Source organism: Macaca thibetana, chromosome 4, assembly GCF_024542745.1.
Source record: "Macaca thibetana thibetana isolate TM-01 chromosome 4, ASM2454274v1, whole genome shotgun sequence".
In the NCBI taxonomy this organism is placed as follows: Eukaryota; Metazoa; Chordata; class Mammalia; order Primates; family Cercopithecidae; genus Macaca; species Macaca thibetana.
The window spans coordinates 13,912,188-13,923,286 of NC_065581.1; the positions used below are offsets into that span (position 1 = coordinate 13,912,188).

At 40.1% G+C, this 11,099-nt stretch overlaps 1 protein-coding gene across 4 annotated transcripts in view; it reads left to right on the forward strand.

Moving 5' to 3' along the window:
- Positions 1 to 4,036: 4,036 nt before the first annotated feature.
- Positions 4,037 to 11,099, forward strand: part of RNF182 (ring finger protein 182) — a 54,743-nt gene continuing 47,680 nt past the window's right edge. Inside the window, exon 1 of one of the 4 annotated variants that reach the window (XM_050789338.1) lies at positions 4,037 to 4,171. The gene's annotated coding sequence lies outside the window, so the exon portion shown is untranslated. Of the gene's footprint in view, positions 4,172 to 4,488; positions 4,617 to 4,822; positions 5,095 to 11,099 lie in introns of those variants that run through there. The other 3 variants (XM_050789337.1, XM_050789339.1, XM_050789335.1) reach the window with 3 other exon arrangements.

An 11,099-nucleotide genomic window follows, 5' to 3' on the forward strand; every position in this document is an offset into this window, starting at 1 on the left:
AGGCAGGGGCTGAAGGAGTTGTTGCTTAATGAGATAGTAATGAGCAAACATCAAAGCTTGCATTTTCCTTCTGCTTATTCCAAAATGCATGACTTAGTGGGATAAGATAATTGAGCTCAAGCTCTTAAATAATTTTAAGATATTTCTTAGGATAGTTGCTTTTCCTTTTAGTGTTTGATTGTGTCAAGAAGTAAAGGTTAAGAAATGTTCTTTTCCCCTTTGTTGAAGCTGTAGGATGTAGTGGTTAATAGTCTGGTAATTCTGCTACTAAATAACTGTGCAACCTTGGACACAGTGTGCAATAAATGCCAGTTATGATTATGATGTATAATTGAGGAAAAAATAAGGATTTGGATAGACAAATTTCAAGTTAGGGAATAGGAAAATTTTTATACAAATGTTTTAGTAGGGATGTATTATTTACTTTAAACATTAGAAATCTGACTACAATAAACTGACTTTAAACCACTTGATAACATTTGCTGCATTTTGTTAAACCTAAAAAATTTAATATTTATCAAAATGAAATTATTATAGATGCTGATCTGGTTATTGAAATTTCTGGTTTATTTTACTAACTTGAATCAAAATATCTCTTTAATTTTGATAACTTTACAGTTAGTTCAAGGGTAAACAGAATGAACTTTTGATGTCTCAGTTACAGTTCCAATCAGACCATTTAAAGGAAGATGAGAGATTTATCTATATATATAGATGAATATATATAGATTTATATATACATATATAGACTAACTTGAATTGAAGGTTAACAGAATAAGTGAGAGAGCTGGCCAGGCACAGTGGCTCACTCCAGCACTTTGGGAGGCCGAGGCGGGCCGATCATGAGGTCAGGAGATTGAGACTATCCTGGCTAACATGGTGAAATCCCATTTCCACTAAAAATACAAAAAATTAGCTGGGCATGGTGGCACGCGCCTGTAGTCCCAGCTACTCAGGAGGCTGAGACAGGAGAATTGCTTGAACCAGGAGGTGGAGGTTGCAGTGAGCTGAGATCATGCCACTGCACTCCAGCCTAGGCAACAGAGTGTGACTCTGTCTCAAAAAAAAAAAAAAAAAAAGTGAGAGACCCAGCAAAGTATAATAATAAAAGTAATAATAGTTAACATTTATTCAGCATTGTACACAATCAGGCATCTACTTTTTACAACTGAAGGAGGTAAGTACTATTATACTATTATAATCGCTATTTTATAGGTAAGGAAACTGAGGAACAGATGTATTAAATTACTTGCTGAGGTCATGTAGTTGATAAACAGAGCTGAGATTCAGGTCCAGGTAATCCAACTTTAGTGTCTGTGCTAAAATCTTTCTAAAATATAAACGCATAAGCTAATGCTTGCATATAATAGTATTCTAATAAGTTGAAATTATTTAACAGAAATTGCCATACTGTGGCATATTTATGAGTTGGGGAGCATTAATGAGGTAATTACATTTTCACTGAAGGTTAAGAAGAATAGCTAACTTTAGATTTCTTAATGATATTTTGCTATAAACACTAATTCTAAAACAGAGCTGTCCAAAATGTCAACATATATAATTTAAAAATTTCTAATAATCATGTTAAAAAAGTGAAAAGGAACAAATGTTAGTGATTTTAATAACACATTTTATTTAACTCAATAAATTCAAAATATATTTTAACATGTAACCAATATAAATACTATTAATAACATATTATTTTTTTAAAGTTATTGTTCCAAGTCTTTAAAATCTGGTGTGTATTTTGCACTTACTGAACATGTCAATTCAGTAGCTAATTCATATGTGGCTAGCAGTTACTGAATTAGACTGTGCAGCTCTAGATCTTTTTAGGAAAGCAAATTCATTATTTTAACCTCATTTCAAAAATGGTGAGAATAAGAAAGACTAGTTATGTATTCACACATTAATTTTTAAGTTTTAGTACCTTCATTTTCAGTTTGGCTAAATAGACTAAAAGCTGCCACTTAACCTATTCAAATGATATCCCCTGGTAGGTAAGGTGGCACATTTTAAGATGGTTTCTTGATAAGTCTTTTAATTTTCTCCAAGAGGCAGAATGGAAGCAGATCTTAAGATAAAGCTAAACATCTTTTGGAAAAGTGAATGTCTGGAAGAATGTCTCACAGAATAAGGCAGGACCAGGTCACTAAGCAATTCTCTAAGTGCGGACACAATGTGGACTTTTCCAAGCCTTCAGCTGAGGGCAGGGATGGACAAGTTAATGGTCCCTCCCTGTTCCGTATTCAGGTTTTGATCAGGCAGTAATGTGCATGTAGGTCAACAAATATTTATTAAAGCTCTTTGTTTTTGATTCTTCATTGATAAATTACTAATAAATGCTCATTTTAAAAAGCCAAACCAACCAAATATATGTACCAAATTGTGCATCGTAACAGGTAACTATCCCTTCAATTTTTTTTGTAGTTGACAGGTTACCACCGGTAGCAATTAGGTAGGCATTCTTATAAACCTTTATCTCTATGTTTTTGTTCCGTTTCTATCTATCTAGTTTTTTTCTTTTGTACAGAATGGGATCACCCACACATACTGTTCTGAGTCCCCCTTTTCCATTTAATAAGAAATCAGGGCCGGGCGCGGTGGCTCAAGCCTGTAATCCCAGCACTTTGGGAGGCCGAGACGGGTGGATCACGAGGTCAGGAGATCGAGACCATCCTGGTGAACATGGTGAAACCCCGTCTCTACTAAAAAATACAAAAAACTAGCCGGGCGAGGTGGCGGCGCCTGTAGTCCCAGCTACTCGGGAGGCTGAGGCAGGAGAATGGTGTGAACCCGGGAGGCGGAGCTTGCAGTGAGCTGAGATCCGGCCACTGCACTCCAGCCTGGGCGACAGAGCCAGACTCAGTCTCAAAAAAAAAAAAAAAAAAAAAAAAAAAAAAAAAAAAAGAAATCAATATCTATGAATTTTATATATATTATTCTTATTAATGGATGCATAGTATTACATGGTATGAATGTGCCACAATATTTAACCATATCACGATTGATGGGCATATCAGTTGCTTCAAACGTTTACTATTACAAAACTTTTGCAATGCATATCCTTTTGTATCTATCGTTACACATCTGTGTGTTTCTGTATGACAGATCTCTAGAGTTGAGATAGCTGGGAGAAATGTATGTGCATTTTGAATTTCGGCAGGTATTGCCAAATGCTTAAGGGCCTGCCAAAAAGGCTTGTCTTTTGACTTCATCTGGAATATTTTTGACTTCATTCAGAATATTCCCACTACAAGAAAGTGGCCAGTCTCTCCGAGGAATAAACTGTTTTCTTTTTCCACCATGAAATAGATCTTATCTTTTCATTAGTTAATATATGTGTACTTTCAAATGGCAATCACATTGTTCTGCTTTGTGACTTCTCAGATAAGTAGGAAACCCGGAAAACATCAGCTACCGTGGATTGTATTATAAGTTATTGACATTCCTTTGGTGATTCACGAAAGCCAAAAAATAAATGTCATGTTCCCCAGGGTTTAGAGAAAGACACTGTAGCTTTTGGATTCAGCAACGGATCTTTGAAGAAAACAGTATGGAGGGGATGACTCACGCCCCCCATGGAGGCTGTCCTCTAGCTCGTCCTTTAGAGGAAGCATGACCAAGGGTCTGCTAGTACTTTTCTCTCCCTAAGAATTTCCTCAGGAGGGCAAAAAGTTAGCTTTCTTTTCTCTGCTCCTGAGTGCCATGGCCTGCAGTACGTGACCGGTCCTTGGCACAGAGTCACTCAGGGTTCATGGTAGATGCTTAGGCAGTCACGGCCAGTAGCTGCGCATTGTGGCAGCAGCTGAGATCCATACTGCAGCCTGAAAGTTATGTTTCAGCTTGTGAGGTTACAAGTGTATCCTGTGTTTACATCAGAGATAAAGCCCCCTTTCCCCTCTCTCCTACGGGAGCCCTCAACAAGACAGATACACGGTTTGGGTGGAGTGAGACCAGATCCAGCAGAGGCAAAGCTTGGTAAAAGAGGGAGGAGGAGGAGGGGGAGAGGGAGAAGGCGGCACAGCGTCCCTTGGCAGCTCCGTGCATGCTGCGGCAGTTGCAACAGGAGCACCGAGTAACAGTTGCTCAACACTTCATCACTTTGCCTTGCTCTTTCTCCTTCCTTAAGTTAATTTCCATTTTGAGGGTACAGCTCCACAGGAGAAAGGTGTGGTGGTGGTGGTGGAGGGTGTGTGTGGGCGGATGGTGGAGCGACGGCAGTTGGAATGTCCAGTGTGGGAAAGCAAAGGAGTGCCTACTAGGATGCGAATACCACTGGCCCTGGGCTCGCTCCGCTTTAGCCTTCCGCTCTCGCTGGGGAGAAACAGGCGGTGTGTGAGGGAGACTGAGAGAGGGGCGTGTTTGTGTTGGTGGCGGCCCATCGGGGGTCCCTGTCCCCTCCGAATACCCGGACTGCTGAGGGGAAGGGCTGGGGGGCCCCGGCGGTTGCCATGGTGACGCAGGGTCGGCGGCTCCGCGCAGTGGAGACAAAGCAGCCCGCCCGCCAGCCCGCTAGCTCCTCGCGCGAGCTCCTCCTCCGCGGGAACCTCCCTCCCCTCCCAGGAGCCGCCGCAGCCGGAGCGGCTCCCGGGCCCTGGGCCGCCGCCGGCCAGGTAAGGCGAGCGCGCCCGCGGCCGGGGAGGGGTCGGCTGGACGCCGGGTGGGGTGGGGCACGCCCGGCGCGCGGAGGGAGGGGTGCCCGCATCCGGCTGCGCCCGAGTCCCCGGGGGCGCGTCCCCACCGAGGAAACGGCCGGCGGTCGCCCCCGACGCCGCTGCCGCCGCGGCCTCCCCCACGCCGGGGCAGCCGCCAGCCCCGCAGTCCTGGACCGCGCCGGGCCGCCTGAGCGCGCCGAGGAGAGGGGGCGGCAAACTTCAGGCCGAGCGGCGCCGGGGCCGGTGCGCGGAGTCTCCCTCTGGGCACCGCGGAGGCCGCCGTCCTGGCACCAACTTGAGGGGCTGCGCGGCGGAGGGCGGTTCCGGAGCGCCCGCGCGGGCTGCACCTGCTCAGGGAGCTGCCCCTCTGTTGTTGTTGTTGTTGTTGTTGTTTTTCCTTCTTGGCGTGCCATCGAGGCTTTTAGGGGAAAAAACGGTATGAAAATATTTACCTTTGGATTTTCGTGTTTCATGGTATTCTCTTTGAGGAGGGCATGGAGGGACAAGCGAAAGATTTTTACAAATCTCTGAAAAGCGAGCCCATTTTTATGCCTGTGGCTGAAGCATTTTGAGGGGACTTCTGAAGTTCGTTTGGATATTGAATCGAAAGACCTTTTTCTTTGGACGGTGCAGTTTCACCTATAACTAGATAGTAAGGGTAGCCCGGGTTTCCCCGGCTGGCGAGACCAGAGTGTAGAGCTGTACCGATACTTTGTCGAGGAGATACTTGGCACCCAGGTCATTGCTTTTGTTTCTGGAAGGTATTGTGTTCATGCTGTAAGGAACTGGGAAGTGCCTTGTGTTTTTTTATGTGTAGGGAGGCAATCCAAAGCACCTCTGGAGGCAGGTAGCTGGGCGGTGTTTGCCTCGGTGTTTATGAGTTCACGTGATGATAAGGACCACGATGCGGTTGCCATTGGGGCACTGGATATATTAAAGGTACCCCTGCCCTTTCTCAGTGGCCCCAAGCCTTACAATCATTTCGTGATAATTAGTTTGTTGCAGACGCGAAGCACAGATTTAAATTGTGACTGTGAAGACTTATTTTTTTGGTACTTAGACATCATCTTACATGTAGTAATATGAAAGAAAACATACATTTTCAGAAATACAGTTGATCAATTCAGAAGGAAATTGTATATATGTTAATAAGATCTGTTTTAAATTATATTTAATATGAGATGTCATATTGATAACTGGAAAATTATCTAACATACAAAATTGTATATCCAACTTAGTAAAATAATGTATAAGTTGGAATAGGTCAGTTAAAGAACTCTATAGGGAATGCAAGAAGTTATATTTTTGCTAAAAAGTAATTAATGAAAACAAACAGTACCAGTGATCATTTTGAATTGCAGTTAAGTTGATTGGAATTCTGGATATTACAGCTATTTGAAGTGTCAGGCAAAGAGTGATTATCTAATATTCCTCTTCCCTCTTTTGGGATTTCAACACCTGTTAGCCTGCTGATTACTAGGTTTCTCAGTCTGTTCATATTTGCCAGCAACTTTAAGTAATGTCGCTTCATTAGAAGATTGTATTGGAAACTAAAGGATTGAAGTTGCAATAACAGTTTGCAGGTTATTTCATAATTGGGCTTGTTTTTAAACTGAATTTTACCTGTGGAAGATTCACAGATGCTCTGCTAAATACTCTTTCATGACGGTAATGAAATGGTACATTGATTAAAACGAAGTAGATCTGTTTTGAGAAGATAAACAGGAGAGAAAAATAAGTATTTTCTCACTTAAACGTGAACAGCAAACAGGATATTGAAGGCTAGGCACATTATATAGACAGAGAATGTAGCTTTATGTTTTGTACTAAAAATAAATTATTTGTATGTGTGTGTGTGTATGTGTGTGTTTTTCCTAAGGGACCAAGAGAACAGCTTTATTCAGATCTTTGTTAGCAAAATGAGCATTCAAGTTAAAGGACTTGGTCCATGCTTTCAGCCAGATGAAACCCACACTGTGAATTCTAGCCTCAACATTTATGTTGAGGCCCTTAATCTGAGTGACGAAGAATGGAGATATCCATGGTGAATTTAGCAGTAAGAACTGGTACTTTGCCTTTCCTGCTAGCTCACGCAAGCACAACATTCAGTATAGTCTGGCTTCTTCAAAACTGCATCATTTTCTGCCAAAATATAAAGTCAGTATACAGAAATCAATAATCATGTATTGCATGCACTGCTTGGTTGTAGTTGTAAGAGCTCTGAAGCATGAAATGAAGCTTGTGTCAGTGCAGTGGAAAACAATAATCTGGCATGATTATATGTGTTACTAGTGTTCTGAGGTATGTGCATAACCAGATAATGAAACAAAAAATACTATGATATCTGCAATATGTCCTTAGAAAATGCAAACAGAAAATGTGCTTTCTGTCCATGGTGTAGCCACCTGGTGGAAGCAGGCAACAGCGCTGCATATCCCCAGGTGTAAAATGCTAGTCATCACTCTTGCTGATTCACGGGACTTTTCCTGCATTTCTAGCTTCCGAGTTTTAATTTTATGAAGTAAAACTGGCCCTAATTTTTGGTATAAGCTGTAAAATATGGCTTGATAATCATCACCATAGCTGTATTCTACCTGAAAGATTTTTGTAATTTAGTTTATGAAGCATATCCAAAGAAAAAAAAATGAGTCACAAATGTTCCTGTGTAAGTTAGGATTAACATTATATTTGTGCCGTTGAAAGTCAGTTGTTTGTAACTACATAAGCCTACATGGGCAGCCTAAAACCACTGAAGCCTTTATTAGCTGTTTCTGGGTCAACATTCTCTTGCGATTTTTAGTTGCACTGTGATAACATGATTACTGGTTGGTAATTTAGTACGTAGTGCAATGTGTCGTAGCATTTATAAAAGCACATTTGTGAAGGATGGTAGTTTTTAAATGATTTCTTCATTACCAAAACACTTAGGTTTAGATTTGTGGCTGGGGAGAATAATGTGACCCTGAGACCTCAAGACAAAATGCTCTAAGTATAAGATATTGTTAACTGACCTGCTGTGCACAGTAGGTATTGATCAGAACTACTGTACTGCAAAAAGGCACAGGAGACACATGTGTCATGGTGATAGGATGTGGTGTTTAGTAACATGGATTATTAATAGTGATTGATAGAAGCTGAAAAACTTCTGTGGGCATGTGTTTCATTTTTCATGTTTTCAGTTCAAATGGAGATAAGATGTCTTAAGCTGTTTGGTAAGCCACAAGTGCTTGGGGGAAAATATATACTTTTATACAGTATTATACATAATTTAAGTGATATAAACATAGTTCAAGGTAAATGATTGTTTTCCTTATGTGCCAATTGTTTGTAGCAGTTATATAGTATGGTTTTGGACATCAGTCATCAAATGTTTATCAAATGTTTCCTTCTGTATATTCTGTGTTGCTTGATGAAAGTCAACTGACCTCTTATAGTTGGGGACTTACTTGTTTTTCAACTATTAGGGTTATTTATTTTATATGTAATTCTTTATGTATGATACCCAGATATTCTCCTTTGGTCTTGTTTTCAGCCTTCCTTTTTTCAGAAGTCGTTGATTTTGTAATGTTTTTAAAAAAATGTTTTATATTTCCAGAGCTTATTTTAAAAATGATTTGGTTAATGTGTAATTTGATCAGAAAATAGTGTGCATAAAAAACACATTATAATCTTTATATTTTGCATTTTGAGTATTTATAGACACTGTATGTTGGAGAGTAGAATTTGGGATCCTGTTAGGTGATGGCTTATTTCCATACATGTTTTGAACTTGATCCTTGCTTCTTTATCTTACAGTCGTTTGAAGTGAAAACCAAAGAACTAGGAGGTGGAGGCAGCAGTGAGTTAAAAGGTGTTAAAGAGATCAGTACACACTGAGAGTCTGCGGGTGTAGTGGCCAAAAGTGGTGCAGGGGTGGGGGTGCAGTGCTGGTGGTTGGGAGGGCAGGGTCAGGGAGTCTGGGGTTGGAAGCTGGGAGACAGTGATGGCTCTAATAATCTCTTTAACACTTTATGGTCCAGACTCTAAAGCAAATTACCTGAGGTCTTTACCTAGTGACCATTTCCAAAGGCTGGCCAGTCCTACAAAAGAGGTGCTGGTGCTGGTCCTGGTCACTTGCCTCCATTTTTCCTCCCAATTAACTAAAACATGACTCTCTCAAATTGTGATTTAAGTGCACTTTAAATATTGTAAACCACAAATTAAGGCCCAATAATAAAATGTTTCCACATGAGTAATGTTATCTAATTGGTCAGGTACATGATTTAGATAATCAAGATAGCAATGGAACTATAAAATAAAACTGTGTGTGTTTGGCTAACATATTTGATGTATTTGAGTGAGAAGTTGTGTTTCCGAGCAGTCTGTTGTGAACCATCTTCCCTCTTCTATAGCTATGGTCATTCAAGGCAGACATGGTGTTTTACGTAAGTTGATCACCATGTGATGTGTCAGGCATAGTTATACTGAAGAATTGTTGTTTCCTCAAACTCTTGAATTTTAAATCTACAATAAAAGGTTTCTGTGTGGTCTTCTCTGGCCTTTTTTTCTTCCTGTATATTGGTTTCCTGAGACCTTGTTTAGTCTGATTGCAGTAATTTTGACTTCCAGCTCTTCTCTGTCAATCAAACCCTTATGAATTCTTCCCTATGGGCCACTTTTCCAAGCACTTCAGAAATACCAACTCATTTAATCCTCACAACAAGCCTTTGAAGTAGGTACTATTATCCCCATTTTATAAATGAGGAAACTGATATGATCTCTTTCTGTTATGTTAACCCAAAGGTACACAAAATATACCAGAATCCTGGCTTTGTGTCAAGGAATGCAGCAAGCTTTATTTTCTATTTACTGATATCTACTAAGTGTAGAAATAATGACACTAATTATTATGCTTGGGCTTTCCTCCCCCATCTTATATTTTCTTTTTGCTAAAACTAAAACCTAAAGTCATAAAACAAGAAGCATTTCTTCGTAGCACATTGTGACATGTACCAGTATTTTTTTCTGTACATAGAAACTAGAATAATTTATGAAAAAGATATTTTCCGAAGGTGGTTGTTCTTTAATTTATTATTTGTATTCATATATTTAAAGAATATAGTCAGCCTTGCATAGCTGCAGATTCTATCAATTATGGATTGGAAATATTTGGAAAAAAATAACAATACAATGATAAAAAAATAATACAAATAAGAAACCCAGTCTAAGAACTATTTACATGATATTTACATTGTATTAGGTATTATAAGTAATCTACAGATGATTTAAAGTACATGGCAGGATGTACATAGGTTACATGCAAATACTATGCCATGTTATACCAGGGACTTGAGCATCCTCAGATTTTGGTATCCTTGGGGGTCCTGAAGCCAACTCCCCTGCAGATATTGAGGGGTGACTACATATTTTCTGTGGTATTGGCCGTGCTATATACATGTAAATCTATCTTGGAAATGTTGATCCATTTGCATTGCCTCACGGGGTTATCCTCAATCTGGGCTCACCTGCTCTTCCCTAGGCTACCTCTTACATGTGCTAAGGACTAAGTGATACTCCCTTCTCACTCTCTCCCAGTGGAACTCTGTGCATGTCCCTCCTCTGAAATAACACATGTTCTTACTGTCTCCATAGAAGAATGAGTAAGCATTTTAATTTCAGGAGCCTTATTTAAGCTATGTGAAAAGTAGTACTAAATAAGAGACAGGTGTTCATAAAAGCAAGTGAGTAAACATAGTTCTGTAGGTTCATTTAATAGTAAATTTTGTAATAATTACTATTTATTAAGCATTTACTTGGTGCCAGGTACGCTATTAAGTATTCCACACAAGCTGTCTCTTTTGATCATCACCATAATTCTTGTTTCCTTATCTATAAAAGGCTAATAAATAGCTTATCCAAGATGGTACAGAGTTGGTAGATTTAAAAACATGATTTGTGTGGATAAACCACAATCTGAATTTGACTATGATTGCGTTGTTAATTACCAGCAGACAAAGAATGCCTTCGTGCTGCAGTGAAGATGCTTTTGGGATTATGTTACTTTGGAAAGAGTGGCAGTTGAGGACTGCCTGGTGGAGCAAATTCAGAGTGGCAGGTATGGATGGCTGAGAAGGAGGAGGTAGTTCTCTGGAGGTAGCCAAGAAAAAGACATTGTTGTTTACAATTATTGCTGCAGACCTCAGATGGGCTTTTGGAGTAGAAGGAGGGAGAGAACCCCTATCCTCAAGTCGAATTTTGGAAAAAAAACCAACAAAATTAAATGGAGTTATTTTCTGTCTCCTGAATTTGTGTTTTGTTTTATACTGTGTTCCGGATTGGAAATGAACAAGGGCAAGGGCTACCTGGGTGGTATAGGATGAAATGAAATGAAAAGTAACTCAATAAATGTCATACACCGCAGGCTAAATTCTCTGAGGGTCAGAGCAACATGCTCTTTGTTAC